Raw genomic sequence first — 13,131 nt, 5'->3', positions numbered from 1 at the left:
GGGTGATTATGAAGGAGCTCTACAGGTGTCTCCAAAGGTACATGTTGGGTTGGCGTATTTCGAGATTAGGATTTGTCACTTTGATTGTCGGAGAGGTATCTCTGGGCCCTCTCGGTAATGCACATCACTATAAGCCTTGCAAGCAATGTGACTAATGAGTTAGTTTTTTTTTTGACACCTGAAAACAGTAGGAGAGTCCCCTACTGTGTAATTAAATTAAAGAATGAATTAATTTACATATGTTTTGTACATGGCATCCCCTTTGGGATGGGGGGGGGGGGAGGAGGAGATCAAAGAAGAGCTACAAAGGTGTTGAGAAATGAAATGTGTTTCTCTCCAACCCTATGAGTTAGGAGAGAGAGGTCCTCTTTTAGCCTAGATGTCCAGGATATTTTTGTGGGTGGTATTCTCCTGAAAACCTTATTATTTCGCTCCTTCCAGATGCTCCATGCAGCTTGTAGGAATATTGCCATAAACATTGGCTTATTCCATGCATCTTTGGCTGTGCTTATCCAATCTAATCGTGAACCTTGAGCGCTCCAACTTATGTCAATATCGGACTAGCAGTCTTTGCTGAATGCACAACCAAAGAAGAGATGTTCAAGCGTTTCTTCCATGTTAGAGTCACAGAGGGGGCAAGTATAGTCATTTCCAATGTTGTAGTGTCTTCGTTTCAGCATGTTTCTGGTGTTGAGTCTGTCAGATAGGAGAAGCCACCCAAAGACCTTTATTTTTCATTGTGACCTTAGATTTCCAAAGCCATGTATAAGCTTGATGGGCTCGGACCTCCCTGAAGAAAAAGTTGTAATATTTGTTGGCCGAGAACGTTTGTGTCATCCAAGTGCAGATCCAGCTGTCATTCCGCGAGAGGCTATCGTTTAGTTGGATATCACGTACGAGGTTCTGAATATCTCGGGTCTCTGCATGTGCCTAAACTGAGAGCGGCAGGTGAAACGTTTCATGTAGAGTCGTGGCGCCCAAGAAGTCTCTAACAGAAATATCCTCCTGTGAGGCGAAGGAGAAAGCCCGCGGGTGTGTCTCAGCAAGTATACCATCCGTCCAATGATCTTTCCAAAATAGTATGTCCTTTCCCATGTGCACTTGGGCTTTGGTAATCCCTCGGTAGATGGGCATTAATCTCGTGACATCCCGCCACCAAAAGGATCCACACGGATCAGCAGCATGGGGGATTTTGTTGGTATAGTACGTGTTCCATATGAGGTCCACCCAAGGCAAGTCCCATCTGTTATAGAATTTGCGGAGGAATTTTAACAGGAGTGCATCACTTTGTACCTTGAGGTTAATGACTCCGAGACCGCCCGAAACCTTGGGTTGGCAGACCATATCCCAAGCCGCCAGAGAGTTACAAGAATCACCATTCTCCATTTTTTTGGTCCATAAGCATTTCAGTCTGATTTTGTCCAGAAGTTCAATAATGCTCACAGGCAACTTGAGGGTGCAAAGAGCGAAGGTGATTAGGGAGGTGATGACCGAGTTGAGAAGGGACAATTTTCCTCCATAGGAGATCATGTTGAGGGTAGCCGAAAGCCTGCGTTCCACCCGACAGACAAGGGGGAAAAGATCTAGCACAGTTGGCCTGGTCGTTCCCATAGGCAAACCGAGATATGTGAAGGGCATCTTGCCCACCACACACCCGAAGATGGAAGCAATGCAGTTATACGTGTCCTCATGACAATTTATTGGTATCAAAGTCGACTTGTGAAAGTTTATTTTGAGGCCGATAGATGTTGCATAGTCCGAGAGAATGTCTTTAATGATCATTGCTTGCGATGTGCAGGCTGGCATGGCTAGGATAGTGTCGTCAGCGTATTGAATGACTGGGTAATCCGTTTGACTGGTCGAGGGGAATGGCAGTTGAAGTGTTCCTCTAGTGAAGGCGTCATTAATTGCTGCTTGTAAAAGATCAGCCGCCAAAACAAACACCAGAGGAGAAAAGGGATCACCTTGCCGGACTCCGCATTTACAATGGAATTGTCGCCCTGGTACACCATTTAAGAGGACCGCTGATTTACCAGATCCGAAGATGCATTGAACCCAGCCTAGCCATTTGTCATTAAATCCCATATTCTTCATTATGGTCAACATGGCCGCATGATCAATAGTGTCGAATGCCTTGGCAAAATCAAGCTTGAGTAGCACAATTTCTTTCTTAGAGGCCTGGCATTGGTAGATGTATTCAAATGCCCAAGCGAGGCAATCTTGGATGGTGCGCCCTTTGAGGAATCCATATTGGTTTCGATGGATAATACGCAGAATCACTCTTTGTAGGCGGTTGGCAAGTATCTTGGTTATGACTTTAAGGCAACAATTTAAAAGAGTGATCGGTCTATAATCATTGACTGAAGTTGGGGCATTATTTTTGGGGATCAAAGTGATAAACCCATTATTAATGCTTTCAAGATTGAGATTTCCATCAAAAAATTGGTTGCAGAGCTTATAGAAGTCATGCTTGATAATGTGCCAACAAGATTTTAGAAACGCACCATTGAAGCCATCCGGGCCAGGTGCACGATCGGCTGGCATGAGCTTGATAACATTGTCAATCTCGTCAGTGGTGAATGGAATAGTAAGCTCATCTAGCCCATCCACCTTTTTAATGATTCTATCCAGGTCGAATTTCATATCATGACGTGACGCCGAACCCAATCTTTGCTTGAATGTATCAAATATGAGAGCCTCTTTTCCAGCATGATCCTCCACTATGAATCCCATATCATTGGTCAGGGAGGCAATGTTGTTAATTCTCATCTGTTCCGAAGCCATTGCTTGAAAGAATTTTGAATTCTCATCTCCAAATTTAACCCAACGTATAGTGCAACGTTTTTTCCAGTATTGTTGTTGGTAGGAAAGGAGGCGAAGAATATGTGACTTGAGAATCCTCCGAAAGTTTGCTTCTGGTAAAGATAGTGTGCGTTTGTTTTCCAACTCATCCAGTTCAAAAAGAGCCTTATTGGAATTTTCTATGGCAATCGAAAGTCTAGAAATCCCTTTACTCCAAGTCTTAAGAGCATGTCTTAGAGCCTTTAGTTTTCTGCAAAGGACTGCGGCCATATTCTCAGACCGAATTGGCCTGTCCCAAACTTGCTGAACAATCTCATGAAACCCATGATGCTGAACCCAGTAAGATTCAAAATGGAACACCTTTGATCGTGGGATGGACGTCTCAATATTGATAACGCAAGGTATGTGATCCGAAACTGGTCTCCCTAGAGGTTTAACCATGGTCTTGGGAAAGGAATTGGTCCAATTGGCACTAGTAAAGAACCAATCAAGTTGTTCTAAGAGGGGGTCGGTTTGCATGTTGCTCCAGGTGAAGGATCTGCCTTTAATAGGTAATTCAATGAGGGCCTGTGAGCTGATGAGATCATTAAAGGTTATCATGTCATTAAGATTACCACCTGGTTTATTGCGGTTGTCTGGGCTTCTAATGAAATTAAAGTCTCCAACTAACAGCCAATCTTCGTTATCAGGGATGTTTAGTTGATCAAGCCATTGAATAAATGCAAGTCTCTGGTCCCCTTGACAAGGTCCATAGACATTCGCGAGAGTCCAACGGTGGGCGGATTGCATTGATTTGAAATTAATGACTTGAGCAAAATCATAAGAAGAAACAATATCTGCATGAAAGATGGAGCTATTCGAGATTGTAACGAGACCACCAGAGGCCCACCGGGAGGGGACAAAAGCAAATTTATCATAGCGTCGTGGACAACAGGACTTAATGAAAGTATTATCAAAAGAGGCCATTTTTGTTTCCTGCAAGCAAAGCACAACACATCCACTAGAGTTGATGGCGTTGGTAAGGGCTAGCTGCTTAGCATCAGAGTTCAAACCCCGGACGTTCCAGCAGAGAACGTTCCAATTAACTGATAGAACCATAATAAAATGCTGCGATTGCAGAAATGAAAGATTAATTCGAGGCCGAAGATGGCCCCGCCTCCTTGTCAGAAAGGAGCGCTTCCTCCGAGAGCTCCGAAGCCGGGATGGCACATAGATTGGTGCCAATGTGCTGAATCACCTGGATTGGAGTAGGCGGTGGTGGTGCAGTAGCAGTTGGGGCTTCAGTGGTGTCGGAGATCGAAGCAGATGATGCAGAAGGCACAGTCCTTGGCTTAACCTTGGATTTTCTAGTTGACATGTCCGCGAGAGAAGGCACTTTGAAACCATCATATTTGTTTGATCGAGCACTCCTACGCATCACAATTGCACATTCTGGAGGCATAGACTTTCCGCGATGCCCAGCTGAGGCAAAGGCAGAAGAAACAGGCAAGTCTGCAGTTTGTGGCAGAGCAAGGACTGCTTAACCCTCGTCCGTCGGCACAGAAAGACCCGAAGGGACATAGTTGGGTGAATTCTCGAGCACAAGTCCTAAACCCACAGATTCAGAAGTTGGCGCCACAGGGACAATACTTGAGACCATTTCCAGTCTGGGCATAGCAGTAGCGGCAGAATCCTGATCCTGGAGCAACCAAGTCGACAGATCGGTCAAAAGGTTAGTACTGGAGACCGAGGAATCAAGGTGAGTGGTCATGGAAGCATGGGACACCACAAAGGACCCATTCTCTTCAGAGAGAACCACACCGACGTCAATGCTGTTGTTTCTAAAACCAAGTCCAGCGCTCCAAGGGCCATAACTAGCAATGATTGGCATTATAGCTGCTGTGAGGAATGTGTTGATTCTGACAAAAGGAATTCCAGGATTCAGCAGGATGGATGAGACAGTATCACCTTGGGACGTCATCTCAATATGCAAGCCCATCGAAGAGAGGGAGAGATCAATTGCCAGAGAGGTGACACTGGATGGTGCAGCAACAGTGTTGGAACTTTCCTCAACAGTCAGAGCAGGAGCATTCAGCGAGTTAACTCCAGTACTCATAGCAGGGGCAATAGCAGAGCTAGATCCATATACCATGGAGTGAAGAACATTTGCTGGCACAATAACAAAACTGTCCGACAGGGTGGCACTTGAGTCAGAGCTAGAATATGCAGAGATAGAATCATTCCAAGCCATTCCAGGGCTGTCTTGAAGATTGTTGACAGGCAGCACCCCGTCTTGCACCTATAATCCTTCGACATGAAGCCACTCCCGAAAGTTGTACAGAACCGGTGGAGCTTGAGGAGGGGATGGAGGCCATTCTCCCCAGTTAACCTGAAAGTGCACCTCATTAGCCTGATCATCCTGCTGCCCACCTTGCCCACCTTGCTGTTGTGTAGCCTCAGCAGCAGCGTTCTGTGCCATCCAATTATGCAGTTGGGCCTGGTAAAGCTGCTCAGCAGTGAGACCCTGTCCATACAGGGGGTGAGGGATACCATCCTCCGGTGGTGGATCCTCTCCAGCCGGCGGGGCCTTGGGCAAGTGAGCATTCCAGTCGCTGCTTCTTAACATTGTGACGCAAACAGTCCAGCTGTGTCTCTCTCCACCCATCTGACGCATAACAAAGCTCTTTGGCACTAAGCGCAAGCTAATCACACGACATTTGATCAGCACAATCTTTCTGTCCGCCCTTGGGCTATGCTAGGTAATCAACTCCCCAAACTTATCAACAGATTTATGAATGTAGTGAGAGGTCTGATAGTCATGAGGAAAACCAACATATAAAATCCAAATCTGAGGCCCATAGCTAGTCATGCGCATGTTAATAGCAGCATCATGCGGGACAAAAGACACAATAGTGTTCATATTTTCCTCATCCTCATCAAGCTCAAAGGTTGTGCCCACAACAGCATCCCTAGCCACAGAATCCACAAACCCAAAAATGCCAATGCCAAGCGGATAGTCATCTACCTCAGTTGGAAAGAAGTTGGATTCGTGAAGCAAGCCCTCTATGGTGTGGCGCAGATCCGCCTTGCGATGAAACGGGACGAACCTGTTAACCTCAGCAACTGCAAGGAAATCGTGCCTCAGCGGCGGGATGGGGCCGATCACCATGTCATCGTGCACCTTCTGATCAGCGGGACCGAGCTCAATGGTCATACCCTGAGGGAGGTAAGGAACGACATTGACCGGGAAGTTTTCCATGGGAGCAGAGGAAGGATCTTGGAGCGAAACAGGGGAGGGGCAGGCTGGGTGGTGGAATGCGTATCGGCAGCGGTCTTGGGAACACAACCCCCCACCTTTTTCCTTTGGTTGGCTGGGCAGGAGGTGGCGACATGCCCCGGCTGGCCACACGATGAGCATCTAACGGTCTTAGGTGGTCTCACGCTTGGTCTCCCCGTGCTCAAAGCAAGTTTGGTCATAGAAGTAAACTGCGATTGATTGATTGGATTGCTAGAAGGACTTGCCAATACTGGCTCAGCATTAAAGATTTTGCCATCCCCAAGATGATAAGGATCAACATTAGCCAGAGAAAAATAAGATTTGTTATTTGCCTACCTAGGGAGGGGATTATTTCCAAGTGTGGGATTATTGAGACAAATCATATGAATCTTGGGTTTCCAAAAGAAACAGGGGGTAGAACCACAGGCCCAGGAAGTGTGGCCCAAATTACCACAGGAAGAGCATTTGAAATAAGCCGGGCAAGCAAAAAAATTGTGCTGAGAAGAACCGCACGTCACACAGGTCCGTTCAGCAGCGGTTAAAGTGGGCTCCTCATGGCCAGTGGGTTCCAGGGCCGTAGCCGGCAAAGAGTCGGAATGTGACCCATTAGAACTAATACTCTCATCCAAAGGGCAGTTACTGGCTAAGTGCCCCGACAAATTATAGTTAGAGCACTTATTGATTCTTTTGTAAATATAATCCAGAGGTGGGATGTGCTTCAAGGACCAAATGGTAGCAATATGCTGAGGTGTATAGCCGAAGCGAAGATAATCCAGGATATGAAGTATAATGAAGGTGGGAATTGAATTCCAGTAATGTAGCATAAAGTTGTGTCCAACAAAACGCCTAAAATCCCGATCGTTGGTAGACAAATTGACAGAGAAACTGCCAATTCGAATAATCATCTGGTCACATTGATGACGATCATTAAATTCTTGACGACCAATTTGTCCCTCATTAAAAACAAAATTGCCAATTCGGAGACCCGGTGAATCTGCATTGCATTGAATGTGATTGGAATAACCAAAATTGTCCATACCCTGTGGGCAGCCTGCACCGGTCGCCGGAGTAAGAATCTCCGGTGAGCAACCCAATCGAAGAGGTGAAGAGCCCTGACCATGAATGTCCTGTAACAATAAACCCTTGGAATTGATGGCCAAAGAAGAACGTGGCACAACCTCAGTAATTCGTTCATCAGCATGCCAACAATCCACATCAACAGAGTAGTCATGAACAGTTGGCCGGAAAAGATGAAAGTGACATACAAAGTCGGGCCAAATCCTATCCTTGAGATGATAGATGAAATGGCCAACCTTGTTAGAAGCAAGAGAAAATCGAAATCGTCGATCACTCAAACGAACGACCTTGAAACCAGAGGCTAGACCACCAATACAGCATTGAAGCGCAATGCCCACAGATTCCTCCGACAAGATGAAGGAGGCAGAGGAAAAGTAAACGACCAAGAAGAACTCCTTGGTTCGATCCGACGAAGAGAAATGCACCGTGGTGCCGAAACGACGACGCACCTGAGCCGCGACCGTAAGGCCCGGGTTAAAATCCCAATGTAGAAGACCCTCCATGATCCTAGTAGATCAGAGAATGCCATTGGAGCCTAGGTGGAGGTGGAGGTGGAGGAACGCCATTACGGGGGGCTCTCCACACCAGGTACCGAGTTAGTTGCGAGATGATGTATTACGTAAAGAGTAAAGAGACTTGCCGGTAACGAGATTGAACTAGGTATTGGATACCGACGATCGAATCTCGGGCAAGTAACATGCCGATGACAAAGGAAACAACGTATGTTGTTATGCGGTTTGACCGATAAAGATCTTCGTAGAATATGTGGGAGCCAATATGAGCATCCAGGTTCCGCTATTGGTTATTGACCGAGAATAGTTCTAGGTCATGTCTACATAGTTCTCAAACCCGTAGGGTCCGCACGCTTAACGTTACGATGACAGTTATATTATGAGTTTATGAGTTTTGATATACCAAAGGAGTTCGGAGTCCCGGATGAGATCGAGGACATGACGAGGAGTCTCGAAATGGTCGAGGCGTAAAGATCGATATATTGGACGACTATATTCGGAGTTCGGAAAGGTTCCGAGTGATTTGGGTATTTTTCGGAGTACCGGAGAGTTACAGGAATTCGCCGGGGAGTATATGGGCCTTATTGGGCTTTAGGGGAAAGAGAGAGGAGAGGTTGGGCGCTCCCCCAAGGCCTAGTCCGAATTGGACTAAGGGGAGGGGCTGCGCCCCCTCCTTCCTTCTCTTCTCTTTCCCCTACTCCTACTACTTGGAAGGGGGGGAATCCTACTCCCGGTGGGAGTAGGACTCCTCCTTGGCGCGCCCTCCTTGGCCAGCCGCCCCTCCCCCTTGGCTCCTTTATATACGGGGGCAGGGGGGCACCCCATGACACACAAGTTGATCTACGAATCATTCCTTAGCCGTGTGCGGTGCCCCCCTCCACCATATTCCACCTCGGTCATATCGTCACGGAGTTTAGGCGAAGCCCTGCGCCGGAAGAACATCATCATCGTCACCACGCCGTCGTGCTGACGGAACTCATCCCCGACGCTTTGCTGGATTGGAGCCCGGGGAACATCATCGAGTTGAACGTGTGTTGAACACGGAGGTGCCGTACGTTCGGTACTTGGATCGGTCGGATCGTGAAGACGTATGACTACATCAACCGCGTTGTCATAACGCTTCCGCTTACGGTCTACGACGGTACGTGGACAACACTCTCCCCTCTCATTGCTATACCATCACCATGATCTTGCGTGTGCGTAGGAAATTTTTGAAATTACTACGTTCCCCAACAGTGGCATTCGAGCCTAGGTTTTATGCGTTGATGTTATATGCACGAGTAGAACACAAGTGAGTTGTGGGCGATACAAGCCATACTGCTTACCAGCATGTCATACTTTGGTTCAGCGGTATTGTTGGATGAAGCGGCCTGGACTGACATTACGCGTACGCTTACGTGAGACTGGTTTTACCGCCGTGCTTTGCACACAGGTGACTAGCGGGTGTCTGTTTCTCCAACTTTAGTTGAACCGAGTGTGGCTACGCCCGGTCCTTGCGAAGGTTAAAACAGCACTAACTTGACGAACTATCGTTGTGGTTTTGATGCGTAGGTAAGAACGGTTCTTGCTAAAGCCCGTAGCAGCCACGTAAAATTTGCAACAACAAAGTAGAGGACGTCTAACTTGTTTTTGCAGGGCATGTTGTGATGTGATATGGTCAAGACGTGATGCTATATTTTATTGTATGAGATCATCATGTTTTGTAACCGAAGTTATCGGCAACTGGCAGGAGCCATATGGTTGTCGCTTTATTGTATGAAATGCAAACGCCCTGTAATTGCCTTACTTTATCACTAAGCGGTAGCGATAGTCGTAGAAGCAATAGATGGCGTAACGACAACAATGCTACGATGGAGATCAAGGTGTCGCGCCGGTGACGATGGTGATCATGACGGTGCTTCGAAGATGGAGATCACAAGCACAAGACGATGATGGCCATATCATATCACTTATAATGATTGCATGTGATGTTTATCATTTATGCATCTTATCTTGCATTGATTGACGGTAGCATTTTAAGATGATCTCTCACTAAATTATCAAGAAGTGTTCTCCCTGAGTATGCACCGTTGCGAAAGTTCTTCGTGCTGAGACACCACGTGATGATCGGGTGTGATAGGCTCTACGTTCGAATACAACGGGTGCAAAACAGTTGCACACGCGGAATACTCAGGTTAAACTTGACGAGCCTAGCATATAACAGATATGGCCTCGGAACACGGAGACCGAAAGGTCGAGCGTGAATCATATAGTAGATATGATCAACATATTGATGTTCACCGTTGAAACTACTCCATCTCACGTGACGATCGGACATGGTGTAGTTGATATGGATCACGTAATCACTTAGAAGATTAGAGGAATGTCTATCTAAGTGGGAGTTCTTAAGTAATATGATTAATTGAACTTAAATTTATCATGAACTTAGTCCTGGTAGTATTTTGCAAATTATGTTGTACATCAATAGCTTGCGTTGTTGTTTTCATATGTTTATTTTGATATGTTCCTAGAGAAAATTGTGTTGAAAGATGTTAGTAGCAATGATGCGGATTGGATCCGTGATCTGAGGTTTATCCTCATTGCTGCACAGAAGAATTATGTCCTTAATGCACCGCTAGGTGACAGACCTATTGCATGAGCAGATGCAGACGTTATGAACGTTTGGCTAGCTCAATATGATGACTACTTGATAGTTTAGTGCACCATGCTTAACGACTTAGAATCGGGACTTCAAAGATGTTTTGAACGTCATGGACCATATGAGATGTTCCAGGAATTGAAGTTAATATTTCAAGCAAATACTCGAGTTGAGAGATATGAAGTCTCCAACAAGTTCTATTGCTAAAAGATGGAGGAGAATCGCTCAACTAGTGAGCAAGTGCTTAGATTGTCTGAGTACTACAATCGCTTGAATCAAGTGGGAGTTAATCTTCCAGATAAGATAGTGATTGGCAGAGTTCTCTAGTCATCATCACCAAGTTACTGGAACTTCGTGATGAACTATAATGCAAGGGATGACAAAAATTTGTCGACACGTCGTAGTGCAACTTTCGCAAGTACACACGTCGTAGTGTACCATATTTTGTGTCTAGGATCTTCTGCAACCTTGTCGACACACATATGACTTTATCTGCCAGATTCCTCAGAAGTTTGTGACCCAAAAAATATTCCTCAATGTAGCATCTGGTGTGCAACCCGTCCGTTCCAAGCAGGGAGAAAGCAACCGATGAACAGTGGGCATCACGAAATAAAATCAGCACCATACTACATCCAATCGGTGTGATGTTCACCGGTTCATGCCCCCAAAGCAGCTAGTCAATCAAATCATGCACATTTTTGCAGATGCTGGTGACCAAAGATATCTGTCCACTGTCCTGGCCGCGTCATTCAGAGAAACAAGATCACATTTTGGTAACTTAACTTTTGCAAGTACTTTTATTTCCCGAAAATATCAAATCTATTATAAAGATTCAAGGGAAGTACAAAGCACCCCAGACATAATAAAAATTAGATCGAGGTCCGTGGACAACCGAACAACCATTGCCGGAGCCCGAACGAGCCGCCGACGCGCCGTTGTTGCTGCTCCCATACCGGAGCCGGCCTGACCTTGTCGATGACAGCCGGGAAGTCTTCGTGCGCATACCCCTAAGAACCAGCGTTCGGGAGCCGCAGTCGTCGCCATTGAATTCTTGAATTGATCAGCAGAATCTGACACCAAATCTCTTCTTTGTTTACGCACGACGAGAAATCCCTAACCTCGCCGCTCCGAGGAGCTGGCAGGAATCTACGCCGGAGCTCTGTCTAACCCGTCCCGACGAACAAACTTGAGGAGGATCGGAGCCCGGAAGACTGACTCGAAGAAGAAGTGTCGCCATCTGTCCGAGGGCCGCCCTTGCGAGAACTAAAACCCTACCTATCTAAGCCGAGGCATTAGGAATACCCTCCCCGCCACCGACCGCCGGAGCGGCAGACGGAGGGGAGGCAGATCCACATGCTCACCGATGGAGATCAAAGGGAGAAACACTTTTCCTAGTCGCCTCGCGAGAGGGGAAAGAAACTGTATTGTAGTTAAATTTTGCAAGTACTATTCATGTTGTATGGACGCGGCTATTCTGCTTTCGGGCTCAGATGAGCCCGTGTGTGAACAGTAAAAGTGTTTTAAATAGCAATTTTTAATTATTTTATTATGCAAGATGCTCATGTGGGTGATGTCTGTGCAAAATTTGGTGAAGTTTGGACGTTCAAAAAGCTCATGGGAAAAAAGACAAAGTCTGGTGTCTTACTTTTAATACAACACTGCTCACGTCTGATTTTGTCTTTTTTGCCATGAGCTTCTCGAGTGTCCAAACACCCTGAAATTTTGCACAGACATCATGCATTTGAGCATCTTATACCACACACATACACACAAAGTTTTTTTTTTACTTTTTCTTCATTTTTTGTATTTTCACTACCTATCAGGTGTAGATGAACCTGACACTGAATTGAATTATTGATTTTGTGTCTACTTTTTCTTCGGTGGCCCTTTTAGATGCACATATGACTTGTAAAATCGTGTGCGTCTATACTACACATTTCTAGACTTGACACTAATGCTTATATTTTTTGGGTTTATTTTAGTCTTTTAGGTGATGTTTATTCAGTGAGAGTTGACGTTCTCGTCGACTGCAAGGCACCTGCGGCAACTCCATCAATTTCAAGATATTGTGCCGGCTCAGTGTTTTGAATATGGTAATAGGGTATGTGGACATCTGTGTTTGTAAGTATACCATGTTAGGGACCCTTCTGTTTCCTGCTCTGGTTCTAACACAGTCATGCTGCCTCCTTCGAAGAAAAGTCTAGGGTTCCCCTGCCTCCCGCCGGCACCGCCGTTGGTCCGCCTCTTCTTCGGTGGCCTTAGGACCATGGCGGCACGGTGGATCTCGGCCCTTGCCGGCGGGAGGGGATTTCCTTTTATTTATATCTTCGCGTTTTTATAGGGTTTGTGTCCTGCTCAGGAAAACGAGACAGCGGCGGCTCCCTGAAGATGGAATAAAGTTTCCCGCCTAGCCCCTATCCGATGGTGTGTCTAGCATCATTAGTGGGCGTGTGGAGGCGCGTCTCCGGCGGATTTGTCTTTAAAGGATTTGCTCGGATCTGGTCGTAGTACGTCCATGTTCATGTGTTTTCAGGTGGATCCTTCCGATCTACGCTACTCTTCATTAGTGGCGGTTACTGTTCTGCTACGCTGGTCCTATGTGGCCTTAGCATGACGATTTTTTGATTGTCTACTACAACAAGCTTTGCCCGGCTCTGGCGTGGGATGGGCAATGACCGGCGGCACGCCTTTGGCTCGCTTCAGTGCTTCTAGAGTTAAAAGCACTGGGGGTCCTAGAACTTGTCCGGGGTGTGATGGTTTAGTCCTACAACTTGCAAAATGACCCTACTCAGTCCTACAACTTGCCCCCAATGTGTAACTTTGGTCCTGGGCCAATCACAGAGCGA

General features: G+C 46.4%; 1 pseudogene; it reads right to left on the bottom strand.

The window, feature by feature from the left end:
- Positions 1-290: 290 nt before the first annotated feature.
- Positions 291-2,784, bottom strand: LOC119350664 (annotated as a pseudogene).
- Between the last annotated feature and the right edge of the window lie 10,347 nt (positions 2,785-13,131).

This window comes from Triticum dicoccoides, chromosome 1B (genome assembly GCF_002162155.2).
Source record: "Triticum dicoccoides isolate Atlit2015 ecotype Zavitan chromosome 1B, WEW_v2.0, whole genome shotgun sequence".
Classification (NCBI taxonomy): domain Eukaryota; kingdom Viridiplantae; phylum Streptophyta; class Magnoliopsida; order Poales; family Poaceae; genus Triticum; species Triticum dicoccoides.
This window is presented reverse-complemented; position numbering and strand designations above follow the sequence as displayed.